This window comes from Bombus impatiens, unplaced genomic scaffold (assembly GCF_000188095.3).
Source record: "Bombus impatiens unplaced genomic scaffold, BIMP_2.2 scf_1461, whole genome shotgun sequence".
NCBI classification, from domain to species: Eukaryota; Metazoa; Arthropoda; class Insecta; order Hymenoptera; family Apidae; genus Bombus; species Bombus impatiens.
Genome location: NT_177880.1, coordinates 1,143,574 through 1,164,875, shown reverse-complemented (window position 1 = coordinate 1,164,875; position 21,302 = coordinate 1,143,574). Strand labels below are relative to the sequence as shown.

The following is a 21,302-nucleotide window of genomic DNA, read 5'->3' as shown; positions in this document are numbered from 1 at the left end:
AGGTATGCAAACTCGACGGGATATGGATTGTCGAGCGAATGGCAAATGCGAAAGTGTCACGCGAAGCCAAATCGAAGGTCGACAAGCGACGACAAGTGGGGGGTCTTAGCTTTTGCAGCTTCTCGAACGACAACTCCTGGCAACGGCTGCGAAGTTTCCCGGGGGAAGGTGTCTCTGATGCAATGCCATCGAACATCGGATCGTTGTTTCGCGTCATCGGAACATCTGGAGGATCGTCGCGTGAAAAAGTACGGAGATCGCCGAATGGAATCGAGGCTATACTCGACGATAGAGAGAAAAGAAAAGACGATCGGGTGAAGCGGCGCTACATCGGAAGTGGATGAAAGAAGCTGCAAGTCGCGAGAATCTCTCTTTTTTCATACGATAAGGTGCCGGAAAAAAGCGGACCGAACTCTCCGATCGAGAAACGCTAGGAAAGATAAAAAGGAGAAAGAAACAGAGTATGACGGAAGACGACGGGGAAAGACTTCTGATAGATTTCCCTTTTAGCAACTTTTGTCTTTTAGTTCTCCACGAAGAAGACACAGCTTTCCAGTTGCTGCTATCGTTCTGACGGAGCGGCTCTGCATACAAGACATCTCCATTTAGATGCCACTACTTTCCCCCCTTCGCTCCCTCTTTTTCCCAGAGGTCCACGTTCGCGCGAGCCACCCTCCAGTCCGTTTCCTATTCCTTTTCCTTCCCTCACCTTTTTCTCGACCCCGTCAGCCCTTCCCCTTCCACATCTGTGCTCTTCAACGGCCACGCTGTGGCAAACGTTTCTCACCTTCCCTCCTATTTTTCTCCCTCTGTCGCCTCTGCTCGTCTATTTCCTTCACCTTCTTTTCAACGGGTCTGCGCTGGCCACCGTAGTCGCTTTTACGTCGCCTTTACCATCGAACACCGTTTCCTCCTGCTTCCCTTCTTTCTTCCTCTCTATTTTCTGTAGGAATACAATACCGAGGTGGCTTGTGAAACGAGCTCGATCGCTATTTCGTCTATTATCAAACGATCGGGTTCAGATAAGGCGAAGTGGACAAAAGAAAAGCGACGAATGTAATATCGCGTTACAACGTAACTGACGAGCAATCCTATAGATTCTCGAAGAATCTAAAGGAAGCGATTTTATAAATGTCTCCATGTAATGTTCGACGTTAAAAATGTTGAAAACTTTAGACAACTCGTGAAATGAAACGCGCGTTTAACGTGTACTAATTGTGCGAACAAATGAGGAGTCGAACAATTACAAACCTGCGCGGATATATTTACGTTAGGTATGTGCGAACGGTTGCGAGAACAATAATTATCGAGCACCCTTAATCGTTGGGTAGAAGTTGGAAGGACGCTGGAGTAATCACGATCGGAAGATGCGAGGGAGTAAGCGAGGCAAAAATGTCGCGAATGGGAGAACAAGCAATATCGAATTTCTTTTACGAAGAAAACAGAGCGAACCGTAAGAGATATCTGAGCCGTAATATTTTCAATCCACCGTCGGCAGAGACAAAAGTCGACCGATTATTTCCTGCAAGACCCGCGTCCCGCGTAGTGGTTACATCGACTATATCCGAAACTCACGGTACGATGAACCGTTTCAACGTCGGCAAAGTCGACGATGTGACTATGGCTCGCAGAAGAGGATATTAGAGTTCGATATCCTCGGGCTGAGTATCGATTTCCGTGAGATAGGTCACAGTGTTCTAGTGCACGATGGAATCCCGACACACACACACACACACAGCGAGGCAGAGGGAGATGCTAGGCTAAAAGACAGAGAGAAAAACAAGAAGAGAGTCGATGTTCCGGGATCAAAGTTCGTACACAAGGGTAGCCTAGCAAAGGGGTGTAAAAACGAGGAAAATAAGGGAGGAAAGCATACGCACGCGTCTACTATCACCTGATCGATCTCGAGCGGACGACGCATAGCACACACGCCGAACATATCGTACATACTTAAGCAAAAATAACAGTAAAGGTTGTGTCGAAGTGGAGAACGCACGAGCTACAATTCTAGTTGTCGAACGATTGTTTACAACAAAAGTTTTAAGGATGTGCCCGGCGTTGTAATGGATTCCGGAAAACAACTCGTCGCTTCTAACGAAACTGTAACTAGGACAAACAGAGGCGGATGAAATAAGCATTAAGTATCTATTACGACTTTACCCATTAATTAGTAGTCGAGGGATACGTTCAGATCTATTTAACAAATTTTACCTGACTTATCTTAAGTAAGTTACGTTGCCCGTGATTTAAATCCATGTATCAGATAAAATAATCGTTCAATCAGGTAGCATTACGTAAACCAGCAAGATCTTGTAACTCATTTATTATATGTATAACGTTTAAATATATTCGATAGGGGAAATTAATAAAAGAAAAATTGTAATGACACGGCAATACGGAGACTAAGCGAGCTGTTAGCGCGCAGCTGATCGAGGTGCACAGAAGATTCTCGTGGGACCATTCGCGATATGACGAGTTTACAAAGGTCGTGAAATTGTTGAACTCGACTCCACGAGCCACGCTTGTTAAGAAGCCATTTACTTATTGCAGTTTGTTCGACCCTGACGTATTGTTTACGAAAACGACGCGGAATGAAAAACGGGGTCGACTTCGCGGAACTATTTTCGATGAATGCACGCGAGTCTGCCGAGAGTACGTTTTACGCGCGAACTCGCGTACGGCTATGGCCGCGTCCGTGCGCGTGTAAGTAAGTACACATCTCGCGTAAAAGTAGCGGATGATTGTTCGGCCAAGGAAAAGAAAGTAACGAAAAAGAAGAAGAAAAAGGGAAGAAGAAGAAAGAGACGATGACAAAACAAGGCTGGAAAAAAGAAACAAAAAAACGTAGACCGTTCACAAAGGCGTCACTTCTCCGAGGCCTCGTTTCCGCGCGACGGATCGTAAAACGGACCACCTCCTTACTCTTGTTTCGTTCGGCCAATGTGCACGTGAGGGCAGTTTTTTGCGCGCACGTAAGAAATTCCGGCTCGCGTGCGCGTTATCGACGCCGACTAGAGACCTGGCGACGTTAAATTATAAATAAAAGAAAAAAAGGAATAAAGGAAAAAGAGAAGAAAGAAGAAATACGTAGGAGAGGGGAAAAAATTGCTCTACATAGGCAAGGCGGTCCTGAACTTTCCACGGATCGAAGGGGCCGCGTGCACGAGTTGCGAGAGCCTTTCCGCGAACTTTTTACTTCTGCAAACATCCCGTCCGACGTTTCGCTGGAAATTGATTCGTGTCTATCGCGTAACCATCTCTGGAAATTCAAATAGCGGAACTGGAACCGTTTGATTTTTCATCGTATTTTTATTCCGTGTCACTTTTTTCGTATTTTGTCTTTTTTCTATCTCTCTCTCACGTTGCCTTCCTCTTTTTACCGTGGAAGAATCAAACGAACGGACGCGGCGCGTTCGCCCGTCGAAAGTCTGTTTTTGAATATCGCGGTCTCTCGTCGAGAGAACACGCAAAAACCAGGCGGTCGTTTAAGCCGAATATTTAATCCCGGTCCTTTCGTCCACCCCGTTCTGAAGCCAACTTTCGCTTAATACGAATCAATTTTAATGAAACTACTTGGCGGCATATCTGTACGTAAACAGAAAAAGTTGCGCGCTGAATATGAGAAAACCGAATATGAGAAAAGTCGGACGTGCTTCAAAGTTGCGTTGGTTGCGCGGCCCCGTGCGACCCGAATGCACATTTTAGGCCGAGATTTAAGCACTTTTGCCGCGGACTATTCTTTCATGAATGTTCAAAAGCGGCCGTCAACCGACGAAAAGCGGGATTGAAATAAATGGCGAAGCCTGGCCATTGCGATACTCGGGAAAAAGCTACGGGTTACCGCAAATGCGCCTTTCTCCCGCTCCGTTCCTCCCCCTCCTCACACTCTCTCTCTCTCTCTCTCTCTCTCTCTCTCTCTCTCTCTCTCTCTCTCTCTCTCTCTCTCTCTCTCTCTCTCTCTCTCTCTCTCTCTCTCTCTCTCTCTCTCTCTCTCTCTCTCTCTCTCTCTCTCTCTCTCTCTCTCTCTCTCTCTCTCTCTCTCTCTCTCTCTCTCTCTCTCTCTCTCTCTCTCTCTCTCTCTCTCTCTCTCTCTCTCTCTCTCTCTCTCTCTCTCTCTCTCTCTCTCTCTCTCTCTCTCTCTCTCTCTCTCTCTCTCTCTCTCTCTCTCTCTCTCTCTCTCTCTCTCTCTCTCTCTCTCTCTCTCTCTCTCTCTCTCTCTCTCTCTCTCTCTCTCTCTCTCTCTCTCTCTCTCTCTCTCTCTCTCTCTCTCTCTCTCTCTCTCTCTCTCTCTCTCTCTCTCTCTCTCTCTCTCTCTCTCTCTCTCTCTCTCTCTCTCTCTCTCTCTCTCTCTCTCCCTTTTACCATTTCCAATTTTTTCTTTTACTGTTTGTTGTTTTCCTACGAGAAAAAGGCAGCACACGATCGTTCACGGATTTCTACTGCTTCTCTGTTATCGATACTTCGATTAAATCGACATTTCCTGAATAGTGAGAAAGTGAACGATCTCGGTCACGAAAGCAGCCACATTCACCTGCAAGGGTTCGACTGTGAAATCTTTCAGGAATCAAGAATAGCGGTACTCTCGTTACGTAATTCAGGGTTTCGAATGGAATCACGTGTATAATCGTGACGAAAGTCGTGCTTTAGAAACCCACAGAACGTAATGGACAGCGGTGAATGAATACCTGACGTGAAAAGTATCGACAAATTTCAGAGACGCTCAAAGAGATTTTCTTTTTTTTCGCTTTCCAACCGTTCCTATTCGCGTGCCGGATCTTTCAAAGAGACATATTATCTACGGTTTTATTTTTTCCTTTTCAGTCGCGTCGTAATTGATAGCAAGCTGCTGTACAACTACTCTCTTCTAAGGTAGTTTATTCGGTGCTGAAATGGTTAAACAAAATATCAATTTGCGCGCACCCAGCAATAATTGACAGCCGATAACATTTTTACGTGCTTATTGAAGGAATTGAATCGATGAAAATTAAATTACGATAACGAAGTAACAGTGCTTTTAGGCTTCATTTTGAAATATAGATACGGAAAGTATATATATGGAAATTCTTTTTGGTTCGGTTAGGAAAATTTATAATTCACTCTGCAAAGGCAAGCCAATCGATGACGAAGAATTATGTCTGTGTAATGTTTGAATAATCGATACGTGATATTCTATGGCATGATAAACCAAAGAATTCCAGTTAAATTATGCACTTTAGCAGGTAAAAGAAATTCAAACGTTATCAAAGGTATAAGTCAGAAGTACAACAAAAAATTAGCATAGAGGTAAAGATAAAGTAGAATTTATTTTCGTGACGCAGCTATACTTTGATATTTGTTTGATAGAATATACTGTATTCTAGATTACGTTATCAATGATTTGTCAATATCCTGTATAACTCACACTTCTCGTATTACCTTTACCCATGGGACGAAAACGTGTTTTATCGAAAACCAAAAAAACCGAAAAACCAAAATATTCCACCACGAATATCCTCGTTTCTGCGCGTAAGAGGATCACCAACTAAATAATAAAACTACCATATATAGGCAGTTCTCATATGAGTCTTCTGAATAAAATATCTCCTTGTGTCGTTTCCCAAGCTCGGTTTGCAGCAGCGTCAGAGAACCGGGCAAAGATGGGAAACTCTGATGAAACTTTCCCGCATCATTTTCTACTTCTTATTCTTCCTTTTGCTCTTCTCCTCCGTCTTCTTCTTCCTTTTCTTTTTCTTCTTCTTCTTCTTCTCTTCCCCATCCCCGCATCCTCTCTTAGACAACTTTCTCCTTTCATGTCTTCTCCTCTCGCTCTCTCTCTTTCTCTCCCTCCCTCCCTCTCTCTCTCTCTCTCTCTCTCTCTCTCTCTCTCTTTCTCTCGAGATTAGAAAAACGCCGTGGCTCCTCGAGACGTCTTTGCATCTCGAGGGCCAATAGACAACCGAGAAATGTATTCCGACGACTCTCGACTTCTCCGCTTTCTTTCCGTTTTCGTTCTTTCTTCCTCGGCCTCCTTCCATCGACTGGCTGGCTGACTGGCTTCGATTCGTCTCCTTCAGTTTCCAAAGGCGAATACGCGCGAAACTTTCGCCACGAGCTGAGAAAAACGAAGCTCATGACTCGCTGACTTTTGCTACTTCGCAAAGTAGACTTTGCACGGGAATTTGCTCGAGTCCCGAGCCAAAAATTTAAGGCCGGAAGACACGATTATTCTAATAACGTCTACGTTCTTATTTAATTCTACGAGTATCTATTATTTTACAATTTTCTATTAGTTAGTCGCATTATTAGCTAGTCGTATTATTTCCAGCTTAAGTCGTTCGATGTGCTGTTAATACAAAGATATCAGATATTTTTCGCGTTCGTTTAACTTGCTCGTGACTCGAGCAGAACGGATGAAAAGATCAGAAAAGTATTTCCGACGATTCTCCAGTGTAGCACGACGCTTTCCTGTTCTTTTCAACGACGCTTCGCTGAGCCGCGTCCGACAATGAGACAAATATACCGAGTACGAGAAACTTTCCCGCCCCCGAGGGAATCCGTCGAGCTTGCATTCCGTGTATCTCCGATAGCGTTGTGTATGTAATAAATCTGTCATTCAGATACCATATGCGTCCGTTGCAAAATGTTTCCATTTATACCTTCCATTCTGAAATTGGAATTATCGACATTCGAGGAAACATTTGATCGCCGGCTATTTATATTACTGATAAAATTGGGATAACCTAGTTAAGGGAAAAGTCAAATGTCAGAATCTAGACTTCAATAGTCTATTTGCGGGCGGAAAAAGCGTACTTGAACTTGAACATATACCCTACATCGATAATAAGTTGCTATTCTCGGCATAGCTATATTTCATCCGTTCGCAATACGAAACGCGCGTGCTTCAAGCTTTTTTCGATTCGCTCGAAACAAACGCTCGGGGATACGTCGCTGGTATTTTCGGACATCGAAACGTTCTACAATTTGCTTGTGTGTATTTTACGCACACTTTTCGTTGGAAAAAGAAAAGCAGAGCACACATAAAAAAATAAAATTCAAGCCCGCAGTGATGAAACTCAACGAAAGCCGTCGACAGAAAATCAAATTCACACGCTCGCTTGGGACGCGAAACGAGAAAAATGATTTCCCGAATTGTCGGGGATGCCGGCTCGTCACGAGCATTCGACAATCACGGAAATACAACGCACGAAGAATCGAGGGGAAACGGACCATTTCGACCAGGTTCCACTCGTTCGATGATTATTCTCGTGGCCCGAGGTTGAGAAACACCGATAAGACAATCAAAAGGTCGAGGAACGGGCTTGGTTTTACGTCAACCTGATTTCTAATTACATCGAGCCAGAAAATTGTCGATGTGTTAACCCAAGATAGACCGTGCATGGGAACTCAATTCCGCTATGATGGACGGGCACGCGTCCCACAAAGTTGAAGACTTAATAAAGGCTTTCCTGTAATGCTTACTCGTCGTAGACGAGGGAATATCAGGATGGATAGCAGGCGAAGGTGGCGAACGAAAGGCGAACCGCTAGCCATATACAGTTCCCATTGGATGTACATGTTGGGCGAACATTGCGCGCTGATGGCCCCGGAATACAATTCCGCAAAATGCTTTCTGTTGAATTTTAAGGAGATAAGCGGTATTAGCTCCGTTTTCCCTTCATACAACGTGTCTAATTCCGCGCGTCAGGCGCATTCCAACGCAACTCATATTGGGTTTTCCATTGTCGATTTGCCTCGATAGTTTCGTCCTTTCGTTCGTGAGTTAATGCCATAGAAGGTTATCTTCTTTATGTTCTTTACTTTTATTCAATTGAGCGGAAGAACCAGGAATGCGAAGAACTTCTCTTTCAACCTAGTTTTCAACGTGATGTTGGTCGAAAGTGAATTAACGTTGTCGATGAAACGCTTAATATTTTTGAAACTCAATACGAATAGATCCTTTAGTTCTAATAGCAGTACATAAGGCGATATGTTTGTCGTAAAAATTAATGCGATACTCGATGTCTTATTTACGATCTCATTGAATACTCGTAAACGTTATCGCATTACTATATGAATCAATTTGATTTGCCATCCTAAATAATATACGTTGGAGATCTTTCCAACAGCTGTTCTTCCAAAGATAAATGGTTAGCCATAATGAACACGCTGAATTCATTTCTCCAGTTATGAACTCAATTTCCGGCGTATCTCGTACAATTTATCCCTAATATTTAATCTATCTTATTCCGGATAGATTAAATAAATGCTTTCTCTAATTGTTCCAAGCGACGTACCGCTATAATATTTCAGTTCCGTTCTACCTCTTATGTACTGATACATCCTCTGCTCGCCTATCTAGCGCTTTTAACGCTCAAAATTTCCACTCGATAATATATCTCCTTTTTTAAATAAATTTCCTAATTTTGAGACCCATTACAAATAGCTTCCATTCGCGTATTTTTTGCAATAACTGAAAGACTAACGACGATCGATGTAAACGAGATCAACTGGGTAATGATAGCCAGAGGATGTAGGAGGAACGAGTCGACGAAAGAAGCTGGAATATACGTTACGTATGTATCGCTAGCAAGCGTGAAAAACGATGGAACCACGCATTATGACGATAGAGAGGATAATATGTCAAACAGCTAATAGAATTAGCCAAGACAAGTTTCTTAACAGGGCTATTTCCTGCGAATACTTAGTTGATCGAATATCAAGATCTACAGAAATCGCGTTGAAAATCAGAATCCAAAAACTTCGCGATCTTCTGCTATACCGAAGGACAAGGGAAGTTTCATAGTTATACCTTGAAGATCGATTTAATCATCATTGCACTGAAGGGTGTATTTTATTATTAAAAGTGTGTTATATATTGGAAAATTTCCCTACCACTCACAAAGGATGTAGGCAACATAAATGTTTTAGTAATAAATCGTTCAGGATTATAAGGTAGGATTTTCCTGAATAATTGTCGCTATACGAAACGATACAAGGTTCGAGGAAAACGCGAAGGGAAACCGGTATGATAAGGCGTCCTAATTTGCCGGTACCAGGCTGCCAATACAGAATTCCATATAAGTTTCTCCATAAGCCATAATAATTCATCACCGACAAGATATGATGCTTTAATCCGCTGGTTCCGTAACGCGCGAACGAAACTTTCCCGAATCTCCATAAATTTTGAAAGTCGAATCGACGGGACGATTTTTCCCGAAAAATCGCTCTAAATTCCTCCGCGAGGATAACCATGCTTCAGCCGAGATCGAGGTTGCCTTTTTCTTAAGCAATCGACAACTTTAATTCTCGATCGTTGCGCGGATATACAGAGAACTTTGCAAAAACTTAATTTAAATCGTCTATGCAGATTAACCGACGGCTGTCGAGAGGTTTTTCACCGGATGCTCGAATCATCGATCGACCCACATTCGTTTTTACGTCGGGCCTCTCGTTATTCCTAGAAAACAATTTGTCCCGAAGCTTTCTCGTATACGGCGGATCGATTCTCCTCCTCTTGCACGTAGCAGATCCGCATTTACAGGAACTAAACGCGATCGATTCGCATAAATTCTACATAAATCCGTACACTGGCAACCACGATTGAATTATTCTTACATCTACCATCGATCTATTTACCCGAGTCCCGTTTATGTGAGGGGAATGCGTGTAATACCGTCCGCACAGATTGCACGGCAATTTTATTTGCAAATTCATCATCATTAGTGGCGTCGATCGCTTCATGTTCATCAGGGCCCTAGCACCGCCGAACCTATACGAGATATTGAAAGATAAACAATTTTTTCCCATAAAACCATCCGCTTATATAAAATTCGCAAAAGTTGTTAAATATCCATGTTCCTTCGTTGTGATTTCTAGCAAACTATCAATTCGCCTTAATTCATCCCTGAGAATACGTTCCATTAACCTCGACGCAAGGTGCTTGTACTTATTTTTCACGGAATCATAGCATCGTAGTAGGAAAAGCGTTCCCACAGGGGAACGGTACAGGATCGAGATCAACTTTCCCGCTGTCGTTCGCTCGAGAAACGGGGATACGCGCTTGAAACTTCACCGTTTCTTTGTGTACGTCCGTGGAAGCTTAAACGTTTGCAGGGGTTTACGCGAAGACGTGCACGCGCAAAGAATTCGTAGTACTCGGTCGCAAAGGTGGAGAGAACCAGCGTGGCAAAGGATACGTTTCGCCCCGACTCTGTCTCTCGCCATTACACTCCACCCGCCATTCGTATCCAGTGACGTAGAAACGCTTCGGCGCAACGCGGGACTACGAAATTGCTTTACCGCCCCCTCGCGGGGTCTTTAATTTGGTTTACTATCGGCTTGCGACCCCTTCGCTTCAGCCGCAAACTTTGTCTCCACACTTTTCCGCCGCGAAAATTGCTTGACGAATCCCTCTCCAGCCGAGAAATAAACGCCGTGCCGCGGTACCAGCGAAAAAATTTACCGTCCCTGCAGTGTTCTCTTCCACAGCTCGGAGCACCCGCGTGAAATCTTGCACGAAAAGGTTTTATGTTTCGGATCCTTGAAAGGGAGGACCGAAGAGTAGGTTAGGTCAGCGGCGGAGACTGAAATATCACTTTAGCTGACTTACGATGCGGGATTATTGTTTTATTATGCTAGGAGCCACTTGGTTTGTAGAGGACTTCTTCGTATACAGACATTAGTGAAAGAATCGAACTACACGGCGGAATTTTAACCTTCCTCGCAATACGACGATTTTTTCTGGAAATCAGTTTCTTATTGCAGTGGCGCCGATAAAATACGACTTGGACAATGATTAAAATTGTGTCTATAGCCAGGAAAGATATAGAATCTAGGGAATGCACGGCAGATGGGTGCAACGTTTTTGCCAGCACGACGAAACGATGAGCAAGAAACGTGATCGGCGTAAATTGTTTCCCCCGAGAAAGGCTTCGATGTATCCTCGTCCAACTTTCGACTATTCGACAAAAATCGCGTGCAGGGTGCGCGCCCTATTTGCGGCAGAACGTGTTAGTCGTTCACCAAGGAAAATCCGGTACTGGGGTCCTTTGTCTGTCAGGGCCAGTAGCTATACCGATGGCACACGGCGGAGGGGAATTACCGACGATGAAAGGAGAGAAGGAACTGGTCGACACGGCGACTGCCTCGCGAACGTCGAAAAGTCGCCCTGTCCTGATTTTACGCGAGGTAATCTCTTTCCTTTCTCTCGGTTCGCTTTTCCACCCTACCTCCTTCTTCCTTTCCCCTCGGCCCTTCACCCCTCTTTTTCCACCGTTGGCTGTCGGTGAGATGGGCGAAGATTGGTTCTACTATAACACGAGAGTTTGCAGTATGGCTCGATCGTTCTTTCTCTAGAGGTTCGTGTCTTTCGTCAGGATATAAAAGGGTCTCTCCAGTGACCAACGTGGTCGTTCCAACGACAATACCTTTTACTAGCGAGCTATTTTCAAGCTGTCGATGTGCCATGAACCGAAAGCTCGCTATGAGCCTAGTAAAATTGTTCATTTTATACGCTCTATCGTACAGGGTATGATATTTCTCGTTTAATATTATTCTGATTTAAACATACGAAAGATCTACATAAATTCTTTCAAATTCGACCTATCGTTCGTAAAATCTCTTTGATTAAACGATATTTAAATGGCGAATGAACGTTCAAACAATGTTCAAACGACGTTCAACAATTTCTTGTTAATGTTTCATTCTTGGATTTCTCAGATTCTTCTTTTGTTCGATCGACGAAAGCTAAACGCGAACAGCCTTTTTAGCATTTTAATTTTCATCAAACGATATTTAAGTCGCAAATAAAAATGCCCCTATTGTTATTTATTATTTGCAACTGTACGGCAATTGTAGCTGACTACCAGGATCGGGAGAACTGACCAGTACATTTATTATATCCTTTACCAGTTGCTTAAGTACGTCACCAGCAGAAGCAGACGAGCGCGACTCTATTTCGCGGACGACGGAAGATAATTAATGCAAATGGACCGGTGCGCGTAATCGCGAGATAATAAAGCGATCATAGCTCAAGGAGAGTACTTCGCGGTGACACTGGTGAATTATGCACGATCTCCCGGTAATTTGAGACGATATTACCCTCGGCAGCATAAATTTCTCTTCTAGACCTGCGACATTTCTTCGATCCCATGGAAACCATTTTTGCTTCGTAAAAATTGCGACTAATGAGGCCAGAATATCGTACGTAATATTGTACGTGCTTCAAATACCGAAATATTTATCCTTGTAACGATAAATTGCAAAGAAAATTCTCGGAAGAGTATTCAGGATTTTCATATATTTGCGAGTACGATGAATGAAATCCTTTAATGAATAAAGTAATAAAATAAGAATGCATAAAGAAAGAGCCAGGAGTTCCAGTGGCTATTTATTCTAAATTATATAGCCACGTAAATCGCGTATTATGGAAAACGACGGAATTTTCAACGAGTACGTATTTTGCTTGAGGTTAAAAATGGTGTCGTCGTGTGGTCAAGTGCATTCGCACTGGACGCCCGGAATAACCGCGGCGCATTTCGAGGTGCAGTAGGAGAATGTGATCCACGTACGCGGCTCTCCTTCCACGGCCGGTATGTATCCCACGAAATATCGGTAAGGGTTGGGTCAGAATGTCAGGTCACGGTACCCCAAAGTCTTGCCCTGGAAAGGTTAACATTACACTAACACGCGTGAACATGTTCGTACACCATCTTAAACGTGTCGCGCGGCCAAATGTCCTATTCTCGTTCCGATGTAACGAAGACATTCTTGGTCACGCAGTGAAATCGGCCGAAACCTAGTTGGACAATTGGACGCTTTGTTAATTCGCGGAAGCTATTTGCGGAAAATAAACGGAAAGCTTATATATCGTTTAATTAACAATTATCGTCGAAGAATTTAACATTTCATTCGCATATCGCGACTAAAGCGTCATTATTCTGCTGTTTCATTAGCGCATCTCGTTTCATTTAACTGGACAAAAGTGTACTATTGTGTTTGCCTATGTGCGTTTTCGACTACGATATACCGATGACATTTCGTGAAATAACCGATGTTTTCCGTAGCGGGATGAAAGGCTTTGTTGTATACTTAGGATGCTTAACATTTATCCCTGTGTAACTTTCGTTAAAAATGCACCTTATAGATTCTGGGCATTTCAATTTTTAATAACGTCGACAGTTTACGCGGCACCACAGAAAAAAGAGAGAGTCAGTTTGGCCATGGAAATTCGGAAACTCGGCAAATGCCTGTTGTTTACTTTGAACACAAAAGAGTGGAAAATAGCCCAAGTGTATTCGTCGCGGGCGAATAAAATCGAACGGTACTACTGGCAGAATCCTCTGGCAGTGGAGCGTCCTTTGCATGATTCGGAATACAGGCAACTGGTGTATTTGCATGCGAGAAACCGAGGGCATAAACCGAGGACAGAGAAGAAGAGGCACGAGATAGCCAGCGCGAACGCGATACACCCGTACACTATTTGATCAGGCATAGTAAACACGATATTTTCTCACGTGTGGATACACAGGCCGCAAATCCAGACAGGTCTGTCTGTCGGTTTACTCCGGCGCGTCATTATTTGCGTCCCATGGAGCACCTGGACGTGGAACGTGGCTGAATTAAAGGGAGCGATACAGTAGCAGTAGCACCAGTGGCTGCGGGGAAAAAAAACATTGCCAAGTAACGGGATTATCCAGATCAATTGATCCACCAGCTATAATAGCTACGTTTAATCCGACCCCGCTTTGAATTCAGCCGGCGACCGCGACCGACGAATATGTCTCGAATAACTCATCTCTGCTGGCACGTTTCGTACGCCCCTGTATCCGAAAAGCCTCGTATGGAACTGGATTGGTAGAGCTGGATACATGTACATACGGATTTGTTGGTTTAACGGCACGCGACGACAACGAAAACGTAATTCGTAAAGTCGGAAATCGTGAGTACGCGCGCATCCGAGGAAGCGTCGTCTAGGCGAGAAAAGGAGGAGGAGGGTGAATCATTAATCTAGAGGATCAGCACGCCGTTACCGGGGACGATTTGTATTTCTTGCGATCCGTAATCCGTGCACTTTCTCATAAAAGATCGGGTAGTCGCGTCTAAATTGATTCTCCTGCTCTTTCTTCCCTTAATCCCAGCGTTCTTTCACGATCTTCCTCCCCTGCCGCCTCTTTGTCGTCCCAGCGGCGCGCTTTCGCTGTGCGGATCGCGAGAAATCCCGCGGTATTCCCCGAGAAAGAGAGAAAGAAGAGGAAGAAGAAGAAAAAAAAAAGGAACCGGATGCGACCGTTGGATTTTTCATCTTTTTCTCGCACGAGTCGCGGTACCGTTGGTCCTCCAGCTAGCGAGACGGTAATTGGATAAGTTAATTAGCTTTTTAAATGAAACTTTGTCGAGCTTTTAGATACTCGGACCGTTCTTTTTTCAGCCTTGCGGTCGCATACCTCATCCTCGTTGTTCCTGAACGCGAACGGTGGATGCTTGGTTCCTTTCGAGGAGCCTTAAAGTAAATGCCAGAGAACCTGCCAGACCAACCATCGTCGCCCCAACCCTCGCTCCCTTTACTAGCCTGACCCATCCACCCCTCACCACCTTTCGTCCTTCACATCCTCTAACCGTTAATTGAAGCCATAACGCCGTAGAGCCTCGAGCGTCCTTAATGCAGCCGAGCTGCGTCACTTTAATTGAAAGTGCACGGATTCCTCTGATAGCTGCGGCTGCGGTTCCATCGTGAAAGAGTAAGAGAGGCCATGGTTCAGAGGGTGTTAGTTCACGACCAACGGAAAACGAATGGATGGATACGGTGTACTCGGACGATGGAAGTAAGCATTTACCTTAAATATACTTTGAATCGCGTTACACAGCCGGCCTCTGGTTATATCTGTATGTATATGCCGTGTTCGTGTCTCGAAACGGTAACACAAAGCTCGAACAGAGACTACGAAACCTAATCCAAACCGAAATACAGCGAGCCAAGAATTTCGATGTTTTTACGTCGTGTCTGATGTTTCGTCGCGATGCTGAAGGGTGATTTATTACGGGAAACGATTTCGTGCTTCCTTCCTCGGCCCTCTCCACGCTCGTCGCTGTTTCACCAACGAACCGCATAGACTATTTCGTTGAAGTAGTTATAAGTAAATGCGCCGTGTTCCACAAACGGAAAAAAAAGAGGAAGATGAAGGGGAAACGTGAACACAGGAAATGAAATTCCTTTGGACGTCGACGTGCTCGTTTTATATGCTTATTAACTTCGGTTTGACGGAGTGAATATCAAACGGCGTGAGTTAGTCGAGTGAAATAAATAAGATCAAAGAAAAGTTTTAACGAGAACTTAATCAACGACCGCCAATGTTTCCGAACAAACAGAGTTACGGAAAAGTACCGCCGGAGTTCGATAAACCATTACTTATGGTATTAATGCTGCAAATGTGTACTCTACTTACTTCCTCATCTCCTCTCTCTTTCTCTCGCTTCACTTTTTGTTGTCTTTCTCATTTTTTGGACACATAAACTTTCAACGAGAAAATTTATTCAAATTCTCCCCGATTTCTTCTTAGTTCAAACGCTACTAAATGAGTAAACAAGCGTTTGTATAACTTTGCAAATAGCGTTCTTCGTGTACAACGTGTAATGTGAAATTTTCCGATTAGACGAGATATCAGTTTCATGATGCAACAATTTTATTATTACAGATAATAATTTGTAACAACGCGTAATAACGTGTGACAGAATTATCTTTATCGCGTGTGCAGATTCGTACACGGCTATATCGACAGGTTCGAAATATCGATTAAACGTTTACATCGTCGCACTTTTGAGATACTAGTCATTCTTGAACATCCTCTATTCGTCGATTATCCATCCGAGCGAAATCGAGGCTGTCGGATAGCCCGTGATTAATGAAGATACATAATGATATCAATTCATCGCACGTATGTTCACCATAGAACATCGACAATCCGAAATCTGGTTATATCGGAGGATTTAAAATACAATATACACTCCTGCGTAAAGTTATTCGCGAGCTTAATCAATTTATTCTGAGAATAACATCGCGAAAGGTACTAGTATACCGAAGGAAATATATAAAGGACGACATTCCACGACGGTATTATTTATCCTTTCGAACAGTACTAGTGGAAATGTTGCTCCGTGAAACAAAAGATCATTATTTCGTTGGAAATCTCGACGTGAACCAAAAGTTTCGCAACAGCCGCATCTGTCTGTCGAGCGCTATACACGTAGCTTCCCGTTAAGTTTATTTGTTATTATTCCAAGCTCGCAAGCTTGGCGAACGTCTGATTGCTGATTTATAAAAATAAAAAGTAGATTTCAACTAAATTCAAAAACGAAACGTAGAAGAAAACGTAGCAAACAAAATTATTTTCTTGCCTGCAAGTCAAAGCTAAAAGTACGTGACCCAGGGATTTCGGGTGGTCCAATTACTCCGCTGAATAATTGTCCGAACTTACAAGTTGTTGTTAACGAGTACCGCGGATAACTACCGTGACTTCTGTTTCTTGGGCTGAATAATTCCTCGAGTACGGGTTGCCAAGAACTTCTCGCTCGTAAACAGAACGAGGCCGACGTTACGTTGTCGAATATCGAAAATAAAACAAAACGGCCAGAGCAACTTGGGAAAGTTAACGGTCTTTTAATTAACAGAGTGACGCAACGAACGTGACTGTGAAACGAATTAATTGTTCAACGAAAACTCGGCGAAGCTCGAGACGCATCTTCTATGATAAAATGCAAATTCCCTTGCGCTACGATTTTCTATCGCTTTTGAATTTCGTTTCGCTGTAAATGTATATCACGGTTCATAATTCGATTAATGATTCGATTAATTTTTATTCGTAATTTGCTAACAAAATTGAAAGGGAATTATGCTTAAACATTTAACACGTGAAATTTTCTGCGATAATAATACACGCGTTGTAATATAAAATGTAGAACATGCAATGTCGACGTAACATTGTACACTTCACGATACGTTTTTCGTTAATTTCTGCAATTAGAATTTTCGTGAACAACGGACACTGAGAAAAGACAGAGACAATAAAGAAAATGCCACAATGCCGTTGCTTTATAACATATACTTCGTTAAGAATTTAATTTCCCACTCGATATTCTTCCAATCCTTTCAAACGAGAAAGATGATACCGATGCAGAGTAACATAAATTCTAATTTCGCATACAATATACTCTCAGCGTAACGTAATACAACATTTTAAAACTCGAAAGGCGAACAAAAGCAAATTTCTATCCATAATATTTCAGTATGTGATTCCTTGAAAATAAATTCATTTAAAACGAATATCTGTATTCATAAAGTAATTAATCGAACTTTAATATTCCAATATTCTCGTATGCACGCATATCGGGGCCATCGTTCTTTGTTTATAACTTTCTTTATTTTCAAACTCTCCAACCTCGTAATTATAATTATAGTACTAATAAAATTCTGTTCGATATCCTATTAAAGATATTATTTGTTTGGAAATTACATAAATTTTGAGAAACAGCGAACATCGAATCTTTACAGAGAAAGGCGCGTACGCGTCTCTGATGTTAATGGGGAACAAAACCTTCACGCTGCCACGGGATAATTAATCACCTGTCGGGTACGGAAACCCATGTCCGCTGAGTCGTTGATACTACTACTGGCCGCGCAGCAGATCCCATACGGATCCGTTTTCCTTCCACCTTCTTCGTTAACTAGCGCGTTATCGTAAACCAGCCTCGATCGTATATACCAATTAAAAAGAAAAAAGAGACAATTCATTTATCTAACACGGAAAATCATCCGTATTAACGTAACAAAGGATTAAAGCTAACCGATACAGTTTCCAATAATACCAATACGATAATAGCCGCGGATATAATATTTTCCTGTTTACAATGATACAAGACCACGGACTCTTTGCTAATTTCCCACATAATCATAACGCCAACTAATAATTTCCGGTGTATTTCAACTCATGTGAAAACGATACTGTATCGTCGTCTAATATTTGTTATGTTACACGCAACAGCCATGATCATTTAATTATTAATATCTTCCATTGGATATTCCATCCAATTAGACGGCCGTTGTTATCGTTGCTGCCGATAGCAGACCAGGGGAAACATCGAGGAAGTCCTCGACAAGACTAGTTTAGCGCGAGTGCCGTAAAACCGTCACGACGTGCGGAGACAGCCTCGTTACGGTTCCGTTCGGAGTTACTCGTCCAAACAGAATTTTATCTCAAGCGCCATCGTTACAACAGGCCTGGCTTGCCAATCGATTTCTCCGATAACGCGCCAACTTAAACAGATACACCGAACTTCCGGGTAAACTTTCACGCGATTAAGACTGTTAATGCTCGCGGAATTACCACGAGATAGCTGGAACCTCGAACATTCCGTCGGCGACTCGATAGAAATCACCTGCACGATTATTATCGATCGGTCGTAGACTCTGCGTTCGCATTCGCGTTCAGTCAGACCGCAAACAAATTTTCCGTGAAACCCAATTAAGATTCCAATAACGAAGGCGTTTCGTATCTTTCATAAAAAAAAATCTCCGACAGATCGTTGCGATTCCAGTCAGTTTCTGTTAAACCACCTACAAAGTGGAAATAGCGGTCGCGATACGAGCGGAACGTATCGGAATAATCCACCGCGATCTTGATCTTTACAGCATACAACCAGGTTGCATTACCCGGGAGGTTCACCGATATCAGAACTGACCGTAAAACTCCGATCACGTCTATCACGTTCGTGACCGGGCAGTCGAATGTTGTGCCGTCAGTCAATCGCACCGCTATAAAATATGTCAGCAGACCGTATTAACGAAGCATTAAATTGACGCGTATAAAACATCGATGAACGGCGAGGATTCGACCGATCGTGTTTTAATCTGATCTCGTCGAAGCACAAACGGAAAAAATTCCAGTGATTTTTATTACACGCTACTGAAAGGTTGTGTCAACGATGACGTTAATTTATCGAAATGTAGTTTGGAGTTTGAAAACGCCGCGTGTAGAGCGATCCACGGGAACGATTCACGGTGTAGGAAGGGCCAGTGCATATGTAGAAATCGTAGCGAACGTGAAGTAGGCAAGAATTATGGCAGCTGGCAGATCGATTACTCGTGTAGAACGCATCCGGTCACGTGACTTCCCGTGATTCTAATTCAGTAGGACGTAAAATGTTCGAGTGTCGTGTGCGGCGTAACGCTACGTGTTCGCACGTAGACCCTATTCTCCCTTGTCGCACGGTATCAGCCTAAATTGAGAAAAAAATCAAGTTTCGGCTCCCTTTTACCGACGCCTTCTACTTCTCGCTTTCACCTTCTTACAGTCTGACATCGATGGAAATATCAAACGTATTTTTGTCAGGAAACAAAACGATTCGAGTCTAACTTATGTATTAGAAAGAAACTATTTCTGTGAAGAACGAGAGGCACGAATAAATTATTAAAAAATCCAATTTCACGTGAAAGAAAGATGATCACAAAAAAAGTAGAATAAAAATTCAAAAATTCGTACGCGATGAAAGGAGCGGTCAGGAAGGCATTGGTATCCCCACCCCCCTCCTAATAACTAAGAACGAACGAAATCTATTCACGCGTATCATTCACATAAAATTCTACACTCCGTTTGTATATGAAACACAACAATGCGACTAGGACGCCAAGATGAATCCATATACGAGAACTCGATCGTCCTGTATCGTCTTTTGATCGTCCTTTTGGCTGTACTCGTTTTGGTACATACTCGCCCCCGTTGTTCAACGTTCGTTCAACGTTGCAATGAATAGAAGAAGAACAGAGAGAAAGAAAAACGCGCGCTCTGAAATTGCGATTTTACTGTGCCGCGGCGTCGGTAAATATTTACCTGTCAGGCTGGCTGTTCGTTTCTCTCTGGTCTCTGCTGCTCTTTAATTAACACGCGTTGTCCTTCTTCTTTTGTAATCCTCCCCTCTCGTTTCTACGACACTTCACTCTCCAAGGACGAAGTCGACGAAAAATAAAAGACCCGCTACCGGTCCTTTCACTGACAGACACGTTTCACCGATCCTGCAGGACCCTTACTTTCCTTTCCTCGTTAACGTTGGATTACACGGTAGCTGAGACAGGCCATTCGATTCCCTCTTTCGATTTCCTTAGGCTCTCATAGTCGAACGCGATATCTCTGCCGAACAATACCATCGGCTAAACGATAGCTATCACGAGTCTGCTATCGACCCATCCCGCTCATAAAGCTCACCGAATTCTGCGACGTAATATTTCCCACCGGTTTGTATACACATGCCAACGATGGATCGTCGCCTCTGCGTAAGGATACGACAAATACGTTCGGTTATGAATGTGTCGATGTTTCTCGCGAAGAGAATTGCCAGCAAGCCTCCGCGGAGATTTTTCCAACTTCCGGCAGTGCCAAGAGCAGACGCTTAATGGACTTTAATGGATCGCGAGCGTAGGATCGTACATGGCGGAAAAAGTTTCACGGAACTTCGGCCACCGGACACTCACTGGGTTATTAATGAAGAAAATTGAACGGATCTCACCGAGCACCGAATACAGAAGAAGTTAATGGATTTTCTTTCCTGGCGCTTTCCAGACGTTGCAACGAGTTCGAGTGGTAACGATTTCGAGGGTTCTTCGTTTGCTAAGTTCTACGCACTACACATACACTCCATCGAACGTCACTTCATCCACTGTACACTGATAAAGTTTTCGTATGATCCGGTATAAAATCCTTCGTGCCTTCGTCCACGATAGTCATATTTAATCTATCGTAATCTTGGCCACCCTTTCGTTAGGCATCCTCATGATCGGAAATGCGCTTTCTGTTCGAACGTCTACCGGTGATTGAGAAAATCGAGCGTACGAACGATCGTTTCTACTTCGCAAGGAAACTTTTAAACGAAACTGTCTTTACGAACGAATGAATCGCGGACAGCGACGCGACGTTGACGCGAACTTTACGATACCCGACAGGCGTAAAAAAATGTGCGTCCTCGTCGAGGGAATGTCGTTTGCATCGTGTCGGCTAACTGATCGAGGTACAGGACGCAGTTGTCGCCGTCGACGACGAGGAACGTCACCGGGACGAAGGCTCGGCACGCGAGTTCGCCGGCCGACTGAAGCACGGTACGACTGTCAGCCGACCCCAAACCCCGAAACTCGACTCGACTCCTCTCCGTTCAACGTGTCCGCCGTCTTCGTCGGTTCCCCATAGCGATAAGGGGTGGCTGGGGGTGCAGAGGGCATAAACAGTCCAAGGGAGAGGGATGGAGTATTCCGCGCCTGCGTCAGGTGTACGAGCCGACGAGAG

General features: G+C 43.6%; 1 protein-coding gene across 8 annotated transcripts in view; it reads right to left on the bottom strand.

Moving 5' to 3' along the window:
• The window catches only part of LOC100749423 (agrin-like), a 389,618-nt gene that overhangs the window by 309,037 nt on the left and 59,279 nt on the right, over window positions 1–21,302 (bottom strand). For 5 of the 8 annotated variants that reach the window (XM_033324075.1, XM_033324076.1, XM_024371631.2 and 2 more), the window contains exon 1: window positions 19,860–21,124. The exons of the other annotated variants lie outside the window; for them this stretch is intronic. The gene's annotated coding sequence lies outside the window, so the exon portion shown is untranslated. Of the gene's footprint in view, window positions 1–19,859; window positions 21,125–21,302 lie in introns of those variants that run through there. 8 annotated transcript variants of the gene reach the window in all.